The 25,043-nt window shown below is 42.7% G+C and overlaps 1 long non-coding RNA gene across 3 annotated transcripts; it reads left to right on the forward strand.

Moving 5' to 3' along the window:
• Positions 1-876: 876 nt before the first annotated feature.
• On the forward strand, positions 877-25,043 carry LOC132394257 (uncharacterized). Of its 3 annotated transcripts, none has more exons than XR_009512239.1 (5): positions 877-906; positions 1,735-1,787; positions 5,422-5,587; positions 17,823-21,063; positions 21,988-25,043. It is a non-coding gene; the product is annotated as an uncharacterized LOC132394257 (long non-coding RNA). The 3 variants fall into 3 exon arrangements; XR_009512240.1 differs by lacking the exon at positions 877-906 and adding an exon at positions 924-985; XR_009512241.1 differs by lacking the exon at positions 1,735-1,787 and having other exon boundaries at positions 21,988-25,042.

Here is a 25,043-nt window from a genome sequence, read left to right on the forward strand (position 1 = left end):
GATCAATGCCTCTCATAATCTTATACACCTCCATCAGGTCACCTCTCATCCTTTGTCACTCCAAGGAGAAAACGCCGAGTTCACTCAACCTATTCTCATAGGGCATGCTCCCCAATCCAGGCAACATCTTTGTAAATCTCCTCTGCACCCTTTCTATGGTTTCCACATCCTTCCTATAGTGAGGCGACCAGAAGGGAGTAGAGTCCTCCAAGTGGGATCTGACCAGGGTCTTATATAGCTGCAACATTACCTCTCGGCTCCTAAGTTCAATTCCACGACTGAAGAAGGCCAATACACCATATGCCTTCTTAACCACAGTCAACCTGCACAGCTGCTTTGAGTGTCCTATAGGCTCAGAACCCAAGATCCCTCTGACCCCCACACTGGCAAGAGTCTTAACATTAATTCTATATTCTGCCATCATCTCCTCTCCTATTCGATTTTTTTTCCTCCTGCTCTTGAGATTTCCCACCTATCTGGCTTCAGCAATCATCTTCGAGCAAGCCTTTTCCTCAGCACCCTGATGTTTTTCAGATATTTTCCCCCCTTCTTTCTCAGTCCCGAAAAAGGATCTCAACTGGAAACATTGACTCTTTTCGGCAGATGCTACCTGACCTGCTGGGTTCCTTCAGCATTTTGTGAGTGTTGCTTTGGAGTTCCAGCATCTGCAAACTTCCTCAGGTTTGTGATTTATTCTCCGTCGTTACTCCAGCCACTGGAGGTGCTGCAGAGGCCTCCGACAATCGGTGGCGATGTGCAGACCTCCAGCCATCGGAGGCACTGTGGAGACATCTGAAACCAGTAGCGATGTGCAGGCCTCCGACCGCTCGTAGCGCTGTGGCAACCTCCGAGCTTCCTGCTAGACACAGGCGCAGTGCTGATGCCAGGTGTCGCCATGATTCTCGGGTGAGAAAGGGGTTGATGTCGGGTCTGTGTAAATCGGTGGCCGGTTGTGGTGGGAAAGGTTCGGGCTGTGCCCTCTCCGGTATTGTAGCCATGATTTTTGCTTTCCACCCTAGCCCGGGCCGTGGGATAAATTAGTTGTGGCTCCCAAAGCGGGAAAGGGGTTTGGGTTTGTGGATCTGTCTGTGTGTGTGGGTGCGGGGTGATTGATTGGAAAGGTGTGGGACAGTAGACGATTGGAGGGGGGAGGGTAGGGTGTTGATGTGAGAAAGTGGGATAATCGGACGTTCTGTGACACGGGTCAAATGATGTAGGAGATAAGGGTGGTTCTGGTCCATTGTATCGACACTCGCGTGTCCTTTCAGGAAGCAACAACTCTTTCTTTCCATTAATCACTGACTGGTCTTGCAGTTACTGTTGAGTTTGTTACAGAGCCCCAGAGTTGGAAACAGTTGTCACTGTCATGGGCTGCGAGTGCAGATTAGGAAACTGGTGGGGAGTGGGGTCTGGTCTGTGATTTCTGCGTCAAAGGAGGACACGAGTTTGTATGCAAACATGAGGAAATCTGCAGATGCTGGAAGTTCAAGCACTGAACATTAAATGCTGATGGAACGCAGCTGACCAGGCAGCATCTATAAGAAGCACTGTCAATTTTTGGGCAGAGACCCTTTGTCAGGTTTGTGCAGCAGATTCGCATCAGTTGGAATATCTGCAGTTACAATGGGAAACAGTGTAAGGAAGGGGCTGAGAAGGGAGAAATTTAACTATGGTCGGAGGTGGAGGGCTACAGGAGCTGTCTGATAGATCATTTTAATAGTTTTTGTTTTATAGAATCTCACAGATGGTGACTGAGGAAGAGGCTTGTTGAGGGAGGATACCTGGAGGTAAGCACCTCAGAGACGGTATCAGGAGAGTGACAGTGATGTGATTTCCTGTGTCATCTCATGTGAGCGGTTTGTGAAGGTGCAATTGACAGTTGTTTAGCAGAAATGTTTTGCTGTATTTATTGTCCAGGTGATTTAAGGCCATGTGAAGAGCCACTGCAATCACATCTGCCATAGACCTATTGTGGTGATGGGCAAATTGCAGTGGGTTGTCAGGCTGGGTCGGGTTACGGTAGGACTCAAGTGCAGACCAATGAATGTCCTTTTACCAGGATTTAATAGGGAGCACAAGGGCAACAGTCTTTCAAAAAGAGGAGGCAGGCACGAATCCAGAATGGCAGGCCTAGGTCTTACCCAGGAAGGTCAGATGATCCAGAGCACACAGGCAAAAATCAGGTTCCAAAACAGGCAGAATCCAGAAACACAGAGTCCGGCAAAATCAGTTAGCAGCAGTCGCAATGGCAGGTCAGAACTGGGACAAACTGGCAGAGAACGTGAGTCAAGGCAGGGTTTAAATGGACCGGGTAATGAATGAAAACAGAAACAGATGGGTACTAGTGAGGAGATAAGTGGGTAATTGGTAAAATTCCAATAAGGAAGGGGGCTGGCTCAAAACCCACATGGCCAGGTGAAAGAAGGCAGAAATTAAGGGCTGTCATGGTTCAGAGCTATCAACAGATGGCCTTCGTCCCAGTGTTCAAGCCAGATCCTTAACATGGGTCCATGTCCTTGATGAGGCAGGAGTTCATTCTCATCATGACCAACACCTCAACACCAGAGATGTGAGAGTCACTGGATGATAGACATGGGTGGTGATGCTTCCCCTTCTGTTTCAGTGATATTCATCAACCATCTGGGTCAACCTTGGTCCACCCTGTATCCCACCACCTCAATGTTATGTATCAGCAATCTTTCTTCTAACCCTTGTCTTCATTGTGAAGTGTTCTTTTGCACCTTCGGCCTTGCTGAGTTAATTCCAGAATCAGTTTTTGTTAGCTGGAATGCCAGAGGGTCATCAGGTACCATTCTGTTGTGCATTGGTGATGAAATTTTAAGGGACTGGGGAACATAAGAAGTGATCCTCTGATTCTGGTAAACAGTGGGTTAAAATTAAGTGCCAGTCTGTTCTGTGAAAAGTTGCAGAGACTGTCCTTGAATGGAAAAATAACTGCCTTCAGTCTGTCAAATTAATAACTCACAGCTGTCCTTTGAGAATGACCCATGTGCTGTACTCACATAGGTTGTATACTTCATGGCTTACGATGTCACATCACTGATCTATGTTCCCACCTTTGTCTATTCAAGTTTTACTGATAAGGCAAAAAGTTGTCTGTAATTAAAATCCATCATTAATTTTACTCTGTTGTCTAAGTAATTAAGTTTTGGTGTAACTGACCATAGAACCATAGAACATTACAGCACAGAAACAGGTCCTTTGGCCCTTCTTGGCTGTGCCAAATCATTTTTCTGCCTAGTACCACTGACCTGCACCCGGACCATATCCCTCCAAACCCCTCTCATCCATGTACCTGTCCAAGTTTTTGTTTAATGTTAAAAGTGAGCCCACATTTACAACTTCATCTGGCAGCTCATTCCACACTCCCACCACTCTCTGTTTGAAAAAGCCCCCCCCCCCATGTTCCCTTTAAACATTTCCCCCTTCACCCTTAACCCATGTCCTCTTTTTTTCTCCCCTAGCCTCAGAAGAAAAACTAGGCGGGAATCTCTATCTGTTTCTAAGTGTTCTTTGTTTCACCAGTTCTATAAATTGTCATGTTTCTGAGTGTTATTCAGAAGCTCATTAGAACTGTCAGAGAAAGAGAGAGAGAGTTTCTACCTTTAATGTTTAGCCTCAGAGTTTCTCACTGGCTGAGCTCAAACAAATAAACTGGTGAAAAAGATAAAGTAAAGATTTCTGTGGTGTGATTATTTGGTCCAGCAAATTTAAGTTTACATTGGTGTGGAGGTGCTAGTATTTGAACAATGACTGGCTGACACACTGCAGCATTTTACTGTCAGCAAAGAGTACTGGGAGAGTTGCTGCTTAGGCTATAATCCTGTGATCATCATTCCAGGCATATGGAACTGTTGGTGTTTTGGCTTTGACTTTGGTTAGTGCTTCTACAGATGGGGTTGGATGTTCGTCCTTCTGCAATGAAGCAGAAATTTCGAGCAGCTGGACATTGGTTGTGGAGAAATCCTGGATTGCACTACCCAGTGTGAGATGCAGGGAAGATGTTTGAGACTCTCAGGGTCGGTGGATGCAGGGAAGATGTGTGAGACTCTCAGGGTCAGTGAGTGCAGATTCCGCTGTGTGACTCTGTGAGGTTGGGTCCTGGGATATCACAGCTTTTTATCCAGGTAAAATGGACCCGGCAGTTGAACTTCTTGGGCTTATGAGGTGTTGAGCGAGTATTTCTGGTCTGGGATCAGATGTTTGTTTCTGGAGTTCCTTTGGAAGCAATGACTGCTAACCTGAGGAGAGGATGAGTTCCCATTCCATCCTCACACGGAGAGGCTATGAGTAAATGAGCTGTTCCATGTTTACAACAGTAGAAATAGACCCATGAGTTTGGTGTTCAAACTCTGTTTGGAAATTCCCCCCCCACCTCACTGTCTCCTGTCTGTCACTCGGTGGAAATCAAGCACAATCTCAGTTGCTGGAGATCTGCACTAAAAACGGAAAATGTTTGAAGTCATTCTGACAAAACGTTATTAACCTGAATTGTAAAGTTTGTTCCTCTCCCCACAGCTGTTCCTTACCTGCTGAGCATTTCTGGTAATTCCAGTTTCTTTTTATTACATTCCCTTTGAATGGTTTATATTTCCTGAAATGGACCTGTTTTAACCTGGAAATGGAAATGGCTCGTTCTCTGATAGTAGAACAGTAAAGAAACCACAGTGTTTCCCTGTAAATTATCCTGGTACTAATTTGTCTGTTATTCCTGGAAATGTGTTCAGTACAGTTGTTGCTAACAAGGTTTACAAGAATTATCTCAGGAATGATTGACTTTATGTATGAGGAGCATTTGATGGTTCTGGACCTGTGCTAAATGGAGTTCAGAGGGACAGTGGGGTGGTGGAGTGATGTATGGTTAAGTAAACCTACTGAATGCTGAAAAGCCTGGATACAGTGCACATGGGGACGGAGAGTCTGTGATCTGACAGCACAGTCTCAGAATAAAGATGCTTCCCTTTGAAACAGAGATGAGAAAAAAAATTTGGCCAAAAGATGTCTGATCTGTGGAATTTGTTGCTGCAGAGGTTGGTTGAGGCTGCCATTTGGGTATATTTATGACAGAGTATTGATTGCTAAGTAGCTTCAGGGTTATAGGAGGAAGTTAGGAATATGGTGTTGGAATAAAAATCGGCCGTGGTTGAATGGTGGGGCAGACCAGATGGATCAAATCACCTAATTCTGTTCCAGTGTCTTATGTCTTACGGTGACTGAATGATGGCTCCTTCTTATCCCATTTCATTTTGTCACGTGTGAGGGACAATAAAAGATTCTTCAGTCATTATATTTGCCTTCAATGTTTAAATGTCAGTGAGTTTTGTTGTTAGTAACATTAAGCAGAAATGTTTTATTCTCCTTTTTTACTGTTAACTTGCTTCATTATCTTTCATGTTAAAGTTAGACCTAAGGTCAGAGATTTATTGGAAGAAAAACCACAACTGGAAGCAAACCACGTCTGAAGATGAGGGAACAGCAACAAGTGAACCAGCCCCAGGACTGAGAGCATCAACTGGAGAGGACCTCTGACTCAGAGAATCCAGTGATTCAGTCAGGAGAAAGTTTGGTGAGTCTCATTTACTCAAACACTGGCCATTTAGACATTACATACCTGTATAAAGGAAGGTAGGACATAGTTGGAGTGAGACTGAATGTGCCCAGAAGTACCAATTATTCCTCTGTCAGACCCAGTTGCAATCACCCCAGGGCAGCCCAACCCTTTAAAACCACTCCCATTCCCTCAGTGTTTACTCAGTTCAAGATCTTGCATCTTCTGAAGTAGCTCTTGGTCAGTTCTGAGTGAGGAGTGGGAAAGAGAGGGCAGTGTTTATACTTCTTGTCTTAAAAAAAAATTGTTTGAACTTGCTGCAAACTCTCTCCCCATACCCTTTAGTTTCTCAACCGAATTATTGATATAGATGACAAGTAGCAATGGGCGTAACCCCAGGAAACGTCACTAAGCATGGGACTCGAGTACAAGAAACAGGCTCTCACATAACCCTCTGCTTCCTACCAATCATCTGCAGACTGTGAAGCTCTGTAACAAACTCAATGTTAACAGGAAGATTAGTCAGTAATGAAGATGAAGAGAGAATTGTTGGCTTCTGAAAGGACACTTGAGCTGAGCTGTCTGATCCAGTGGACCAGATCCTCCCTTGTTGACAACATAATTTACCCCATGCCCATCCACCCAGGTCGTGTTACATCCGATAACCCACAGTACCCCAACCACCCTCCATCCCGCCCATGGCCCCTCACCCTTCTGTCCATTCACCCCACACCGACACATAGAGAGGTCCACGTCCATCCTCCCAGTTTGGGGAACCACAACAATCTGATCCTGCAATCCCAACTCTGGCACAAAACTAAAACCAGCTGTCCAGCTCAGTCCTGGTCTTTTCCCAATGCAACTGGCCCTTGATTTACACAAACCCAAGATCAGCCCCTTCCTCACCGCCACCTGAACTGGAGTAACACCAGCATCAGCTGGGGTTGATATTATATGGCGATCTGTAGTAGGTCCCCGTATACCGTAAAACTCCCCACTGTGGGATATGGAGACCAGAATCTGACGAGGTAAAACTCCCAGCATGGAACTATAATCCTACGGTGGATTTCTTCAGTGACTTGTGAGCATACATGATTAAAGACCATCAAATTGGGACTGAAAAAATAATTAGTCTAACAATTCTAATCCCTCTTCATCATAGGGCCTTCTACTCCAGCCCTCCCTTGCTCCCTCTCTCACTCACCGTCTTGCCTCTCCCTCACCCCTTCCTTTTCATCGCCCCCTCAATCATCCTTGCTTCTTACTGCCTCTCTCCCTCCCCCTTCCCTCTTATCTATCCCTCTTAGTTACACCCCTACTCAGCCAGTCTCCCACTTTCTTTCAACCCTTTCCTCATCTCTTCTTCTCTTTCACCCCTCTGTCTACTACTTATCAACAAATCGTACTCCTCTCTCCTGTCTCTCTTCATCTCCTCACTCTCTCATGCGTCTCTCTTCATTTCTCTCAGATTCTTTCTCCCCTTCAATCCCCTCTGTTTCTCTTACTCTTCCATTCTCTCTACCATCCCACAATCCCTGTCCCTACCCCTATCACCCGCCATCTCACTGTCAATCTCAGTCACCCTCTGTTTTCCCCCTCCCTCTCTCCCTCTCTCAGGCACCTTCACTCCTCCCTCTATTCTCTCTCACTCCATCATCTCCGCCTCTCTGTAACCTCCGTCTCCAACTCTCTCCCTCACTATCTCTCTCCCTATGTCCCACCCTCTTCCCCTCGCTCTCCCACTCTTCCTGCTAGCTCCCATATCCTACACTGTCTTCCCCTCTGAATGCACTGCTCACACCACGTATTCTCCCTCTTTGCTCTGTTTCACTCTCTCTCAACCCCCTCCCCTCTCCCGTCATACCCCACACTCTCCACATCATCCCATACAGCAGCATGCAAAAGTTTGGGCACCCCTGGTTAAAATTTCTGTTACTGTGAATAGTTAAGTGAGTAGGAGATGAACTGATCTCCAAAAGTCATAAAGTTAAATATGAAACATTCTTTTCAACATTTTAAGCAAGATTAGTGTATTGTACTTCTTTCATACAATTTTAGAGTGGAGAAAAAGGAAAGGTGCACTATGCGAAAGTTTGGGCACCCCAAGTGATTTGAGCTCTCAGATAACTTTTACCAAGGTCGCAGGCCTTAATTAGCTTGTTAGGGCTATGGCTTGTTTACAGTCATTGCTAGGAAAGACCAGGTGATGCAAATTTCAAAGCTTTATAAATACCCTGACTCCTCAAACCTTGTCCCAACAATCAGCAGCCATGGGCTCCTCTAAGCAGACACCAAGCACTCTGAAAATTTTAATACCCAATGCTTAGGAGAAGGCGATAAGAAGATAGCAGAGCATTTTCAGGTAGCCGTTTCCTCAGTTCATAATGTAATTAAGAAATGGCAGTTAACAGGAACAGTGGAGGGTAAGTTGAGGTCTGAAAGACCAAGAAAACTTTCCAAGAGAACTGCTTGTAGGATTGCGAGAAAGGCAAATCAAAACCCCCGTTTGACTGCAAAAGACCTTCCAGAAGATTTAGCAGACTCTGGAGTGGTGGTGCACTGTTCTACTATGCAGTGACACCTGCACAAGTATGATCTTCATGGAAGAGTCATCAGAAGAAAATCTTTCCTGCATCCTCACCACAAAATTCAGCATCAGAAGTTTGCAAAGTAACAGCTAAACAAGCCTGATGCATTGTGGAAAGTAGTCCTGTGGACAATGAAGTTAAAATAGAACTTTTTGGCCGCCATGAGGAAAGGTATGTTTGGAGAAAAAAGGGTGCAGAATTTCATGAAAAGAACACCTTTCCAACTGTTAAGCATGAGGGTGGATAGATCAAGCTAGCTTCATGATCGATCATGATAGGTTTGGGCTCTTGTGGCAGCCAGTGGCAAGGGGAACATTTCACTGGTAGAGGGAAGAATGAATTCCATTAAATACCAGCAAATTCTGGAGGTAAACATCACACCATCTGTAAAAAAAAAGCTGAAGATGAAAAGAGGATGGCTTGTACAACAGGATAATGATCCGAAACGCACCTCAGAATCCATAATGGACTACCTTAAGAGGCACAAGCTGAAGGTTTTGCCATGGCCCTCACAGTCCCCCAACCTAAAATTCATCGAAAATCTGTGGATAGACCTCAGAAGAGCAGTGCATGCAAGAGGGCCCAAAAATCTCACAGAACTAAAAGACTTTTGCAAGGAAGAATGTGCAAATATTCCCCAAACAAGAATTGAAAGACTCTTAACTGATTACAGAAAGCGTTTACAAGCTGTGATACTTGCCAAAGAGGGTGTTACTAAGTACTGCCATGCAGGGTGCCCAAACTTCTGTTTCAGGCCCTTTTCCCTTTTTGTTATTTTGAAACTGTAAAAGATCAAAATAAAAAAGTAAACTTGCCTAAAATATTAAAGAAATGTGTCATCTTTAACTTCATGCTTTTTGGAAATCTAGTCATCTTTTACTCACTTAGCTATTCACAGTAACAGAAATTTTGACCAGGGGTGGCCAAACTTTTGCATGTCACTGTACATACATCAACAATATTTAAATGCCAAGTGGCATTTGTAACTAGGATCTTTGTTGGTTCCATATCCTCCATAATGGTCTTTATATATGAGGATCAGAGGGTTCTTGAGGTCTGAGTCCATAGAACACTCAAAGCTGCTATGTAGGTTGGCTGTGTGGTTAAAGAGTCATACAGTGCATTGGCCTTCATTAATCATGGGATTGAGTTTAAGAGCCAAGAGGTAATGTTGCAGCTATATAGGACCCAGGTCAGACCCCACTTGGAGTATTGTTTTCAATTCTGGTTGCATCACTACACGAAGGACGTGGAAACCATAGAAATGGTGCACAGGAGATTGACAAGGATGTTGCCTGGATTGGGGAGCAAGCCTTCTGAGAATAGGTTGAGTGAACTCGGCCTTTTCTCCTTGGAGCGACCAAGGATGAGAGGTGACCTGATAGAGGGGTACAAGATAATGAGAGGCATTGATCACGTGGGTAGTCAGAGGCTTTTCCCCAGAGCTGAAATGGTTAGCATGAGAGGGCATAGTTTTAAGTGCTTTGAAGTAGGTACAGAGGAGATGTCAGGGGTAAGTTTTTTTATGCAGAGTGGTGAGTGTGGAATGGGCTGCCGGCGCCGGTGGTGGAGGCGGACACGATAGGGTCTTTAAAGAGGTGGCTCTTGTATGGCTACATGGAGCTTAGAAAAATAGAGGGCTATGAGTAAAGCCTATGTAGTTCTAAGGTAGGGACGTGTTTGGCACAGCTTTGTGGGCTGAAGGGTCTGCATTGTTCTCTAAGTTTTCTATGTTTCTTTGTTTCTATATTAAGGAATGCAACAGTTGGGAATGACATTGAGTCATTTATTTAAATGAATTGTGAAAAAAATATTTTTAAAACAACTGCAGAAAATTGTAATCTGAGTTAAAAATGAAAAGGAAAATTTGGATAGATATAGATTCTATCACTTTTTCTTGCTGCAGAAAGGGTTAAATACAATAATAAAGCAACTTTGCACACACCTGGATGAGAGTGTTTTGCAGAACCGGTTTGATTTGATTTCAGCCCTGTGGTGAGGAATGTGCGCGGGCAGGCAGCTGCTTACGCACAGATCCTGGCCTTGGAGTTTCAACTTCCAAGCACCTTAAAACCATGTCATTTCTGTCCTGGGAAAAAGCCAGTGACTATTCACATGATCAATGACTCTCATCATCTTATCCACCTGCATGATTTTCTCCAGACTGAATAATACGATGAGCTCACTGTGGTTTTGACGTTCCCCATGGCTCCAGACTAAGGTGGTTAAACTCTTTCTTCCCTGCTCTTTTGAACGTTTTGGGTGATTTTCACTAATTTCAAAGGACTGTGCCTCAGACAGTTGGGTTGTTGCAATATGTCTCTAAAATCTGACAGCAGAGCAGTGAGTGAATCTTGGATGGAGCAAAGTCAGAAAAGAAAGAGTTGCCAGCATGAGTCAGGGCTTTGGGGCTCCAGAAAGAGATGGGGCCTAGAGTTTATAAGGAGGAGAAAGAAGAGGAATCAGACTAGCAGGATGTGGATGAAAGATCAGAAACATTTTGAAACAATTTGATTGAAAACAAAAGGTGGTTAATTTCTACAAAATACTGGAGGAAATCAGCAGATCAGGCAGCAAAATGTGGAGATGAATAAACAGACAACATTTAGGCTGAACCCCTTCAGCACGCCTAGACTGTGTGCTCCTCTGCTTAGTTGCTGCCTGAACTGCAGAGTTCCTCCAGCATTTTGTGTGTGTGTGCGTCTCCGTATTTCCAGCGAATGCAGAAACTTTAGTGTTTTACAAACACAAAATACTGTGCAGATGCTGAGGTCAAAGCAACACGCACAAAACACTGGTGGAACTCAGCAGGTCAGGCACATGCATGGAATCGAACAGTCAACGTTTCGGGCTGAGACCCTTCGTCAGGACGTTTTTTTTGAAGGGGTCATCAGTAGAGGGAGGGGAATCCTTGCCAAAGAAGTAGGCTCGGAGACATAGGCGATGGAAAAATAGTTCAGCGTCATGGCGGGCACGGAATTCACTGAGGTGTGGACGGAGGGGGACAAAAGTGAGGCCCTTGCTCAGGGCAGAACGTTCTGCCTCAGAGAGGGGAGGGTCAGAGGGGATAGTGAAGACACGACAAGGGTTGGGGCTGGGGTCAGAGGAGGGTAAAAAGACTGGGAGGTCTCAGGAGGGAGGGGGGGATTTGGGATATTCAGGGAGAGCGGGGTTAGGGTAGGATGAGGGATCAGACGAATGGAGGGGGTGAGGGGTAGAGGGAAGGTTGGGAGTTGCGGGGAGGATAGAGGGTATTGGAGGAATAAGACGATAGGTAGGAACCAGCAGAAGTAAGAGCCATCCCGGTCTGGAGAGGGTCAGGACCTCGGTCTGAGCTGGATCTGGAGCTGGCAGTGGCAGAGCCTGTGGCCTGCAGGGTGCCAGAATTGAGGTCTGAGTCGGAAGCAACGAAGGGTCTCGGCACGAAACGTTGACTGTTTGTTTCCATGGATGCTGCCCGACATGCTGTGTTCCTCCAGTGTTTTGTGAGTGTTCTCTTGTGTTTTATATATTTGTAAAAGGATTGTACACTGGCATTAGATACATGTTGATATTGAGTATATTCTTTATGGGAGTCGCTTTCTGCGTTAAAACAGCTGCTGAATTTTCTATACACACAATAAAAACTGAAGTATGGACATGGGACCGATGCTTGCAGACACTTTTAATGGCAACCTGATTACCCATAAATCCCTCTGTTAAAAATTTTGCCGTCGCTGAAGTACTGATCAAATGAGCAGGCATCAGGGTTGTGGCGTTGCCGAATATCACGCATACGCACAGTACACAAAAGGCCTCACGACCTTCGACTGTAGGTAAGAGTGGATCTCCGGGACTAGAAAGTAGGATATGAGAGGTAATGAATTTCAACATCGACTGAGGGACAATTGCTGTGAAATCCTGAGTCAGGGCTTTGGGGCTCCAGATAGAGATGGGGCCAAGAGAATCAGACCAGCATGATGTGGCTACAAATGAAAGATTAGAAACATTTGGAAACTGTTTGATTAAAAAAAAGGTGGTTAATTTCTGCAAAATACTGGTGGTAATCAACAGATCAGGCAACAAATGTGGAGAGGAATAAATAGACAACATTTAGGACGAGGCTCTTCAGCATTTGTGTACCGTGTACTGTGTACTCCTCTGCTTAGTTGCTGCCTGAACTGCAGAGTTCCTCCAGCATTTTGTGTGCATGTGTCTACATTTCCAGCAACAGCAGAAACTCTTGTGTTTTATATCTGCACTTGTAAGAAGGTTCTACTTCGGCATTAGACATGCGGAAAGTTTGCTGATATCAATTGTATTGTTTATGGGAGCTGCTGAGTTTTCTAGACAAAAAAAAACTGAGGTATGGGCATGGAACCAGTACTTGCAGAAACTTTTAATGGCACCTTGGTTACCCAGAAAGCCCTGCGTAACAATTTTTGCTGTAAGATGAAGCACCGAAAGAATGCACAGGTGTCAGTGATGTGGCTATTCCTGAATATCACACATGCACACAGTACACAAAAGGCCTCGAGGATGCAGCATTCCTTAATATAGAAATAAAGAAACATAGAAAGATGCTTCTTTGTTACATAGAGTTAAGAGAGGGTTTGCGAGTGGGGGTTTTCAACACCGACTGAGGAACAATTGCTGTGAACTACGGACACCATTGCCTGCAATCCCAGGACAGTCTTGCACTCTTCCCTCTCTCTCAGCCCTACGATCTGTACATGGGCCCGGGGGAGCTTCCGGCTGTTGAGGAAATGGGAACTGATGGATCTCTCAGACAGAGCTGAGTTCCAGTTAAATGGAAGGATTAAAAACTTGGAGAATGGGAACAAAATCTTTTATATCACCAGTTGAAAAAAATCACCTTTGTTCTACCTCCAATCACAAACAAGAGGAAAACTGCAGATGCTGGAAGTCCAAGCACCACACACAAATTGCTGGAGGAACTCAGCATTAGTACTCTTTTCCATAGATGCTACCTGGCCTGCTGAGTTCCTTCAGCATTTTGTGTGTGTTGCTTGTTCTACCTCCTCTTGTTTTGGACTTTTCTGCTGTGAAGACAAGTTTTGGCCCATTCTCTCTGGGTACACAATGATATCAAACACCTTTGCCCTGGGCAACAAGCGGCTTTCACATCACAAATGTGCCAGACTCCAATGAGACAGGCTACTGCTGTTCCCTTCATATTCATTGGCATTGCCATCAATGAGTTCACCACCGTCAATCACATGGGGGAGGGTCTAGGGGAAATATTAATGTACAATACAGAAATGTTTTTGCACATTGTCCATATGTGATTTGCTTGCTAAATTACTGTTTAAAAAGTCAGATTTCCAAATATCACTGCACTTCTTCCCACTTGTAAATTCTCCAGCAACTTTTGAATCGTGACAATACAGTGATGCAGCCAGTCAGGATGCTCTAAATTGTGTTCCTGTAGAAAGTTTTTAGGATTTGGGACCCCATCCCATACTTCTTCAGCCAACTGAAGTGAAAAAGGTGCTCCTGTGCTCTTTTCACAACACAGCCCTAATGTACAGACCACGTGAGATCCTTAGTGATGTTTATGCGAAGGAACTTAAAGCTGTTCACCCTCTCAATCCCAGATTGATTGATGTCAAAAGGAGATAGCCTGTCTCCATTCCTCCTGTAGTCCACAATAAGCTCCTTTGTTTTTGTGACAATGAGGGAGAGTTTGTTTTCTTGACACCAGTCAGATGTTCAGACCTCAGATTGTGTCAGCAATCAAATGGTTGAGCATTGTGCGATGAATGTGCTGAGCTGTGTATATCACAATGCAAGAAGCATCGTAGGAAAGCCAGATGAGCTCAGGACAGAGAATTATGATATTGTAGCCATTATTGGGACTTGGTTGCACCCAACAGTCTGCAGTATTTAGAGGATCAAATCTGTAGAAAGATCACAGACCTGCCAAGAAACAAAGGTTGATTTAGTGCATTATTTTAACTTTCCATATATTGTCCGGGATTCCCATACTGTAAAAGGACTAGATGGGGTAGAGTTTGTCAAATGTGCCCTTAATCAGTATATAGAATTTCCGACATAGAAGTGTGCAATAAGCTGTTAGGAAATGATCAGGGCTGGTGACAGAAATTAATGATCATAATGCCATGAGATGCAAAGAAAATATGGGAAAAAACAGGTCTGGACCACGGGATGAGATTCTTAATTGGAGAAAGGTCAATTTTGATGGCATCAGAAAGGATCTAACAAGTGTGGTTTGGGACAGGCTGTTTTCTGGCAAAGGAGTACTTGTAAGTGGGAGGCCTTCAGAAGTGAAATTTTGAGGGTCTAGAGTTTGTCTGTGCCTGCCAAAATAAAAGCTGAAAGGTAACTGGTGCAGGGAACCTTGGTTTTCAAGAGATATTGAGGCCCCGTATATTTTGTTCCTCTAATTGCCTCAGACTGTTGGGTGCTACCATGACTCATTAATGACGACAATATCATAATCCCATGCCCTCTCATCTGACTTTTTTCTAGTCATCTTCTTTTGGTTTCTGAAAGCTTCCCAGTCGTTTTTGCTCTTTTGTTTGCCCTTTCTTTGGCTTCTTATTTCAGCCACGGTTGTATCCTCCTGCCTTTCCGATGCTTCTACTTCTTTGGGATGTATCGATCACTCAGCTCCAGAATTGCTCCCAGAAACTCCAGCCATTGCTGTTCCATTGTCACTCCTACTTTCTCCCTTACAAACAAGTTTGGTCAGCTTCTTTGTCATGGAATCATGGAGAAGTTCAGTGCAGAAACAGGCTACTTGGCCCATCTAGTCAATGCTGAAAAATCACTTAAGCTGTCTAATGCAACTACCTGCACTGAAACCTTCACCCTCCATACACATACCATCCAGTCTCCTATCCAAACTTCTTTTAAATGGTAAAAACTGAACTCATATTCACCACTTGTGTTGGCATCTCGATCTGCTCTCTCACAACATTTCAGTAAAGAGCTTTTCTAAATGTTCTCATAAAATTTACACCTTCTCCACTTGCCCATGAGCTCTGGTTGTCATCACACCCAACCTCAGTGGAAAAAGCTGCTTGCATTTACCCTATCTGTACTCTCATAATTTTGTAGAATTCTGTATACACACACTTTTGTATACACACACACACGTGTGTGTTGGGAATAGTTTTATCTATTGAGGGAGTTGTTCCTGCCTGTTTATCCTGTAATATTATATATCTGGATTGTTATTATTGATTGTCCTGTCTGAAATGATGTATTGATTATCATATAATTTGTAAGATATTAACTGTAAAATTAGATCAGTCTTGAATTTTTTGTGCCTTTATGAAGTGATGGAGGACATTCATGAGTTTGTATTTTAAAGCAGGATTTTGGTGAATGATATCTGCCACTCGATTGTACCTTGGTAAATAATCACATTGAGTTAAACTGCTGCTGGATCCCAGAATGTGTTGGATTGAGTCTGGTTTCTCTTGGCATTTTCTGCATTTACTGCCTTATTAGTTTGTATTTCAAGTATTTTCAGTATTTTTTTTTCCTTTTGTTAACCACCTTGTCCTGTATTCCTGCAAGGAACCCCACTGTTTCTGGTGTTACGTACCCCGTAACTGGGTTAACAGTTGGTGGTACTGTAACTAAAGGTGTTTATTAGTAAACTAAACAATACAGTATCAAAAATGCAAATATGCATATAAAACAGGTTAGCAATGAAAAATATATATACAGAAGTGTAGAAATAAGAATCAAAACCAAGCTCTATCAAAGTCTAGGGGTAAATGAATTGTCATAAGAGAATATAGAGTTCAGTTCAGTTCGTGTTGAGGTAGTTGCTGTTGTGTTGCAATGTTGGGGGGGGGAAGGAGGAAGAGGAGGAGGAGGAGGAGGAGGGGGAGGGGGAGGGGGGGAGGGGGAGGGAGAGGGAGAGGGAGAGGGAGAGGGAGAGAGAGAGATGGATGCAGCAGGCAAACCTTCCATTGTCTTCTTGTTCCGTTGCTCCGTTGGGGTCAATGATTATGACCCTTCTGTTCCAGGCTAGACTGTTCTTCAGTGTTGGACTCATCACCCAGGCAAGGGCAGACACACACAAGTCTCCACTGGTCTGCCTTCATCCACCATGCTCCAGACTGATTGTCCTGAACCAATCCTCCAAGCCCCTACCTTCCTGTGGGTGCACAACACTCTTTCAGTGTCCACTGGTGTGTCTGAGGGTGTCTCCCCAGACCCGTATTTTATCCCCACTGACAGGGTATCAGCCATCCATCAACTCAATATATCCATGCCCATCAAACTAGTCCACTCCCTGCTGTCTCAGCAAGAATGTTAATGAGCAAAGAAGTGTCCTTGTAGCAAAAGTCAGTGAAGAAGCCATAATACATAAATCAGTCATCTCTCTCTCTCTCTCTCTCTCTCTCTCTCTCTTATCTGTAGCAGATGCCTTTACCTCTGTTCTTCATCTCTCTCCCTCATTAGCAGCATAGTTCCCGGGGGGGGGGGGGTGGGGGGTAGCTCTGGACTCCATTTCCATCTGGTTTGTTCAGCACACATAACACTGGGAAGGGGTCTCCAACTGTCAGTCAGGTGCTCGATGCTTCCTTGTCACCATCTTGTCTGCTTAGATCATTGGGATGTCTCCCAAGGAGGATCATACTCATCCCACTGGTTAATGTTTTCTTCCATAGTGTTGATTCATCTTTCTGAGTTGGCTTTCACTGAAGTATTCTGGTCTGTATTTCTTATCACGATTCCATATGCACACATGGAGTGCTGAATCCTGTTCATTTTTGTTGAAAGTATATACTAATTCTAAAAGGGTCTGAGTGTAAATTTATCCTTTCTAAAGCTTTCTAAAGTTCTTATTTATCTTTGTAAATTTTACTGATTGAAATGGGACCAAGATATTTTTATATTAAAAAAGTCATTGTCGGTACTGATGAAAGTGTTTATTGCCTTTCTTGTATTCCCTCTAAAGATGTAAATGGGGACTATAATAAATTGAAAGAGCTGATTTTAATGGAGGAATTTAAAAGGAGCATCCCTGTTTAAGTAAGGACATACTTAAATGAGAGAGACACTGCTACGTTGCAGGAGTGTTCTAAATTAGCTGATGAGTATGCTTTAATCCACAATAATAAATTTCCTCAGGACAGAACTTGTAAAAGGAAAAATAACACAGAGAATCAAGGTAAATCAGAAATTAAATAAGAAGTTAGTGAGAAAGGTAAGGAGGAAGGAAAACCTATGAAGGAAAGACAGTTTGGTCCCATTTGTAATTATTGTAAGAAACCTGATCACGTAATAGCTGTTTCCGATTGAAAAAGAAAGAGAAGGAGGCAGTCCCAGATGCTTGTGTACAACATACTGAAACACCTGTAAGTTTACAGGGTTTGATAAACACAAATGAAGCTTTGTTAGAGTCTGACCAAGTTAAGAAGGGGTATGATCATTTTATAACTGAAAGATTTGTATCCTTGAAATAGGGATCCCCTCCACTGCAAATAAAAAGGGATACTTGAGCTTCTCAATCACTGATGTTAGACAGTGTGTTAAAGTTTAATGATGAGTCTGACACTGGTGAGGTAAAGTATATACGAGGTGTTGGGAGTGCCGTTATGCCTGTACATCTGCATAGAGTAAATTTCAAGTAGGACTACATTCTAGTTTACCCATGAATGATATTTCTTTATTGTTAGGCAATGACTTGGCAGGTGGACAAGTTTTTCCTGAGATGCATTTGACAATAAAGACAGAGGAACCATGGATGGATTCAAACACAGATTCCTCCTGTGGTGTAACTCAAGCAATGGCTAAAAAGATTGATGTGCAGAATGAGGTTGTTACCCATGACTGTTCAACTCAGGATTCAAGTTTTGAAGATGTGTCAGAAAATTTCTTACCTTCATTGTTTGAACAAGATTCTTGGAGTAAGTCTGACCATGAAGATTTGTCTCTGTCTCGGAAGGAGATGATAGCGGAGTAGAGACCCTGAGATTATCAAATTAAAAGACCAAGCTTTTCCAGACAGTGAAATTGATAAGGTGCCAGTAAGATATTATTTTGAGAAAGGAGTATTGATGACGAAGTGGAGATCACCTACAAATCCTGCAAGTGATGAATGGAATATTGTTCACCAGGTTGTAGTTCCTAAAGTTTATCGAAATGAGATTTTAACTTTAGCCTATAGTGTGCTCTTGGGTGGACACAAGGGGTAAGGAAAACTGTGGACAAGATTTTTAAACATTTTTACTGGCCTGGTTTGAGGAGAGATGTGGCAACGTTTTGCAGAACGTGTCATACTTGTCAAATTGTGGTTAACCCTAATCGAGTTACTCCAGTGGCTCCACTACAACCTATTCCAGCATTCGGTGAACCGTTTTCCAAAATTATTATAGATTGTGTAGGACCATTACCAAAAACAAAAACTGGTTATCAGTACTTGCTGACTATCATGTGCACAGTCTCTAGGTTTCCAGAGACAGTACCACCTAGGAATATAACAATAAAATGGTAATAAAGGTTCTTATAAAATTCTTTACTTATTTTGGGTTGCCTAAGGAAATACAATCTGATCAAGGCAGTAATTTTATGTCTGGATTGTTTCAACAGATAGTTTATAAATTGGGAGCTAAGCAGATTACCTCCTCTGCATATCATCCAGAATCTCAAGGTGTCTTGGAGAGGTATCATTCTACCCTCAAGACTATGATTAGAACGTATTGTGTGGACAATGGAAATGATTGGGATGAGGGTATATATTTACTTATACTTGCAGTAATGGAGTCGGTACAGGAGTCATTAGGTTTCAGTCCATTTGAACTTGTATTTGGGTATAGAGTCAAAGGACTTTTGCCTTTATTAAAAGAATAATGGATTAATAAAGAGGTACATACTGATTTGTTGGACTATGTTTTAAAATTTAAAGACAAATTACATAAAGCTTGTAGCTGAGCCAGGGAAAATTTAAAATTGGCTCAGGAGAAAATGAAAACCTCATATGATAAAGAAGGTAGGATGAGGACATTTAAGCCTGGAGATAAGGTGCTGGTTCTTTTCCCAGTACAAACAAATCCTTTACGAGCTAAATTTCATGGTCCTTATGAAATTGTGTATAAAATTAATGATGTGGATTACGTGATAAAATCTCCAGAAGACCAACTCAACTTTGCCATGCAAATATGATAAAACCATATTATGAGAAACAGTCTGCTACCATGACTGTTGTGGTTAATAATAATGAGTCTGATCTCACTAGGAACATAATGGATGATTCATCTGAAACTCATTATAAACCAACATTGTTTCAGTCAGGTTACCAAACTCAACCATTCTGGAAAATGTTCATGATAAATTAGCTCATTTACAGCCAGAGCAGAAGCAGCAAATGAAGCCATTTTTTTTTAAATATAAAGATTTATTTCCAGACATTCCTTCAAGAACCACAATAGCTTCAGATGATGTAGATGTTGGAGATGCCAAACCCATAAAGCAACATCCATAAAGGATGAAAATGGAAAAATGTGAACTTGCTGAGAAAGAAATTAAATATATGCTAGAGAATAATATTATTAGACCTTCTAACTCAAATTGGAGTTCACCGTGTGTTATATTGCCTAAGTCAGACGGCAGTATTCGGTTTTGTACAGACTACAGGAAGGTGAATGCAGTAACAAAAACAGATGCATATCCAATTCCTCGAGTAGATGATTGTATAGATAAAGTGGGAAAAGCAAAGTTCCTTACAAAGATTGATTTATTGAGAGGGTATTGGTGTGTTCCATTAACGGATAAAGGTAGAGAGATTTCTGCATTTGTAACTCCATCTGACTTATATGAATATAAAGTTCTTTCAGTTGGGATGAAGAATGCCCCAGGTATTTTCCAGCAGATGGTTAACTCTGTAATTCAGGGATTGAAAGATACAGATGCTTATATTGATGATTTAGTGACAGCAAATGATACTTGGGAAGCACACATTACTGCGGTGGAGAAATTATTTGAAAGACTTTCAAAAGCTAACTTAACTATTAACTTAGCTAAAAGTGAATTTGGTAATGCCACTGTAACTTACCTTAGTTACGTTGTAGGTCTGGGCTTGGTTAACGAAAATGGTTAAGGAAATACATCAAACTCCAATTTAGCAACAGAAGGTTTAATGTTACAAGAGTACAATATTTTGATGACTCATATTAAAGGCAAAGATGATGTGATTGCTGACTGTCTATCTTGATGTTGAATGTACAATGTAATTCTTTTATGGAGTGATATTTTAACATTTGGAACACTCCGATTGTATAGTAAGTTGTAAGATGCTGTATGATAATACTATGTATACTGTGTATGTTGTAAATTTTATACATTTGTATTTTTTCTTTTGTAAATAATTAATTGTTAAAAGTTTGTTCAGGACAGACCAATTTTTTTGGAAGGTGTTATGTACCCATGGGTATCTTCTGCCTGTCACATGACCATGGTGTAACTGAGGCTCTGCTGGGCATGATGTAATGGTCTTGTGATGGAGTGACATAATTTTCCCGCCAGTGAGAGGTCATGTGATAGTTTTTTTTCAACAGGGTATAAAAGGAGAACCCCTCCCTGTGACGCAGGTCAGTTCATGGTTGAATTTGTAAGTGACTCCGTTCTGCTGTGTATTTGATGTTATGATGCGTTTTCACTTTAAAAATGGAGTTTTAATTTCTACTGTAAGAATCGTCATGCCGGCAGTTCTGAAAATCACTGCCAGTTAAAGTCCGGTTGGAGAGGGAAGAGTTTATTGATGTATAGAATACCCGAAGGATTGGAAAAAGTAGGTGTTGACAGTGATAAATAGGTTTGACCTTAATTAATCTTCATTCAGAAGGGAGTTGGTAACCTGCGGTCCAAGGTAGCCCCTGCAAAAGAGCAGAAAGGGTTGGAGCAACGTTTCGCCAAGGAAAGGTCAGTGCCTTTAAGCTATTTTATTTTCTTCTCCGTGATCCTTCAGGCATGGCATATTTTGACTGGGATCAGCAGTAAAGTCGTGACGTCAGTGAGGAGTTCGTTACTTCCAGAAAAAACTCTCCTAAGTGACTGTGTAAATCATTTGGACTTTTGCATTATTACTTCTATTTACTGTTTTCGCATTATCACTTTATGAACTGTTCAAGCTGCTGTATAGCAGTTGACTTCTGGTTAAGTTAGTCGTTGGTTTACTTTTGGGGTTTTTTTGAGCAGTGTTTGATGAGTGTTTTATTTGTTGTAGAAAAACATGTCTCAATTCTATATTCATTGTTGCCGAGCCATAAACTTCTAACAAATCCTCAAAGCAATGTATAATTTCCTTGTTTATGTTTAGAGCCTTTTTTAGGTGTATAAGATGGTGAAGGGCATTTATCATGTGGATAGCTAGAGGTTTTTTTCCCAGGGTGGAAATGGCTAAAATGAGGAGGCATTGTTTTAAGGTGCTTGGAAAAAGATACTGAGGGGATGTCAGGGGTAAGTTTTTTACACAGAGAGTGGTGGGTGCATGGAATGCACTGCCGGCTATTTGTGTGAGAGTGTTTCAGTTACTGTGGGGCCAGGCACCCATGCAGCTCAGTGGGAACAGGGAATATATACCAATGGAGAGAGTCAAACTGAACCAGGTCACAGATTGGAGATGGCAGAAATGCCGTATTCTTATAGAGACAGGAAGAGCATCAGAGAGTTTGATGTTCATTCCAGATACCAGCACTGTGCCCAGTTTGAAGATGATTTCTCTATCTACCTTGGGTTGAACTTCACTGTAACAGTGTGATGCCAGGTCACACCTTGACAGATCAAGTGGTCTCATCTGAAATGTTGTCCGACACTCACCGATGGATTTTGTAAATCTTTTTACAGGTTAAAAATGGTAAGGAATTTGTCCACGGGAATCTCAAACACAACACACCAGTTTTGCTGTCTCTGTCCAGATAGCTAAGAAGTGGAGCAAGGGATTTGCTTGATCAGCCTTCCTGCTCAGACTGTGGGGTGGGACTCACTCGATCATCTGACTGACTGGCAGCCTGGTCATTTTACACAGGGGGGAGCCCATTCATCTGCTCAGACAGTGGGAATGGATTCAGTCGGTCATCCCAACTGAGTTCACACTGGGACAAGGCCATTCACCTGTTCTGTGTGTGAGGAGGGATTCAGTCGGTCTTCCCACCTGTGGACACATCAGTCAGTGCACACTGGGCAGAGGCTGGTCATCTGCTGAATTTGTGAGGAAGGATCCACTCGGTCATCTGACCTAATGGCTCACTAGCAAGTTCACACCAGGGAGTGGCCATTCACCTGCTCGACTGTGGGAAGGGATTCACTTGGTCATCTCATCTACTGAGACACCAGACAGTTCACACTAGAGAGAGGCTATTCACATGTTCAGACTGTGGGAAGGGACTCACTCAGTCATCCCCTCTAATGGCACACTAGTCAATTCACACTGGGGACAGGCCGTTCACCTGCTCGGACTGTCGGAAGGGATTCACTCGCTCATCTAAACTGATAGCACACCAGCCAGTTCACACCAGGGAACAGCCATTCACTTGCTGGGACTGTGGGAAGAGATTCACTTGCTCATCCTAACTGAAGGTACATCGGCAAGTTTATACTGGGAAAGGCCGATCAACCTCTCAGTCTTTGGGAAGAGATTGTCTCAGCCATATCAACTAAATGTGCATAATTGAGTTCACACTGGGGAGAGGCCATTCACCCACTGTGAATGTGGGAAGCGATTCACTCAGTCATCTAGCCTTATGTAACTCTCGCCCCGGCTAGCAGCTTAATATAGGGGGTGATAGCCCCCTAGCCCAGCCAACCTTAAGAAATCTTGTTTGGGTGGATGCTGTGTGATGTGTCCCCTGTTACAAGTCAGTACCCCGAAATAACAAACAGTACACAGCATGCAATTAAATGATTGATCTTTGACTATAGGGTTAATGAAGTTAGTAAAAAATATAGAAAAAGGACCCACTCTCTCTATTCGCATCTTCTCATCTTTCCCCAGCAAAAGACCACGAAAATCTCTCTTCCAGAATCAAAAGAAAGAGCACTTCTCTCATTGTATAGCCCCTTATTCCAAAACCTAAACATTGCTGCTACAGAGAAATCATTACCTGAGCAGTGAAACATTGCAGAGAGGGCATTACATTAGCGGTGAAACCTTACAGCATGTTACACTTGTGACACACTACTGGGTTCACACTGGGGAGAAAGTTTCAATAAGCTGAATGTTGGATATTTGTCCATAACGGTTGCTGAATGCAATTTTGAGAGTGACAATGCGTGCTGAACTCTGCAATTATTGGTGCTGCTCAGCACACCCAGTTCTGCACCCTGGTCACTGGGCATGGGAGGAGTTTCTTCTGCTGCACATTCACCTTTAATGGGACCGGACTTTAATATTCTGGATTTGAGACAAATAAATCAGTTTTATTTTAAACATTGTCTCTGGTACTTAGGGAATTTATAACACACCTAGTGTACAGTAGAGAGTCAACTCAGGCCGGCTGGACCCTGGCAGTGATTCTGTTCCACGGCAGTCCTTTTAAATCCTCCTCTGTTGTTCCCCTCTCGCTCTCTCTGTGGTGATGGGTTTCAAACAGTGTGGGTGAAGAGGTTTCCATTGAATTTTCCTCAGAAGTCGAGCTGACTGCAGTTCTGTCTGAGCTGTTCTTCGCCTCTCAAATCTCTGGGCTGAGGAAGAATGACATTGGTAGTTAACCCCCTTATTCACAGCTCATTTCCACATTATGGGTTATTTTCTCTGCTTCTAAAGGTTTCTTGAAAACACCACTGTCCTCTAAAGACTGAGCGCAGAATGGGAAACCATCAGTTGGATTTTCAATGAAGCAGGGTCAGAAACCAGAGGCAGGTCTACACAGGGCTGCGTTTGGGGCACTGAACGATGGTCGGGGTAATAAAGTATGATCAGAAGGAGGGAATCAGCCAGCGGGTTGTGGCAACGAATGACAGAGTATCAACATTTGGAAGCTGATTGACAGAGAAAATCTTTCAATTGTCTGACTGACAACACAAACAATACCTGTGGTGAGATGCTCCACTGATCGAGGAACCCGTGTGTGTTGGGAATGGTTTTATCTATTGAGGGAGTTGTTCCTGCCTGTTTATCCTGTAATATTATAACCGGATTGTTATTATGGATTGTCCTATCTGAAATAAGGTATTGATTATCATATAATTCGTAAGATTTTGACTCTAAAACTGGATCAGTGTCGAATGTTTTTTGTGCCTTTATGAAGTGATGGAGGGCATTCATGAGTTTCTATTTTAAAGCAAGATTTTGGTGAATGATATCTGCCACTTGATTGTACCTTGGGAAATAATCACATTGAGTTAAACTGCTGCAGGATCCTAGAATGTTTTGGATTGTCTCTGGTTTTTCTTGGCATTATTTGCATTTACTGCCTTATTAATTTGTATTTCATGTATTTTCAATCTTCTTTTTTCGTTTTGTTAACCACCATGTCCTGTATTTCTGCAAGGAACCCCATTGTTTCTGGGAAGAGGTCTCCAACTCTCAGTCAGGTGCTCGATTTTTCCTTGTCACCATCTCGTCTGCTCAGATCATTGGGATGTCTCCCATGGAGGGTCATACTCATCCCACTGGTTAATGTTTTCTTCCATAGTGTTGATTCATCTTTGAGTTGGCTTTCACTGAAGTATTCTGGTCTGTATTTCTTATCACGATTCCATATACACACATGGAGTGTTGAATCCTGTTCATTTTTGTTGAAAATATATACTAAATCTAAGAGGGTCTGAGTGTAAATTTCTCCTTTATAAAGATTTCTAAAGTTCTTATTTATCTTTGTAAATTTTACTGATTGAAATGGGACCATCAAGATATTTTTATATCAATAAAATCATTGTTGGTATTGATGAAAGTATTTTCT

This window comes from Hypanus sabinus, chromosome 5, assembly GCF_030144855.1.
Source record: "Hypanus sabinus isolate sHypSab1 chromosome 5, sHypSab1.hap1, whole genome shotgun sequence".
Taxonomy (NCBI): domain Eukaryota; kingdom Metazoa; phylum Chordata; class Chondrichthyes; order Myliobatiformes; family Dasyatidae; genus Hypanus; species Hypanus sabinus.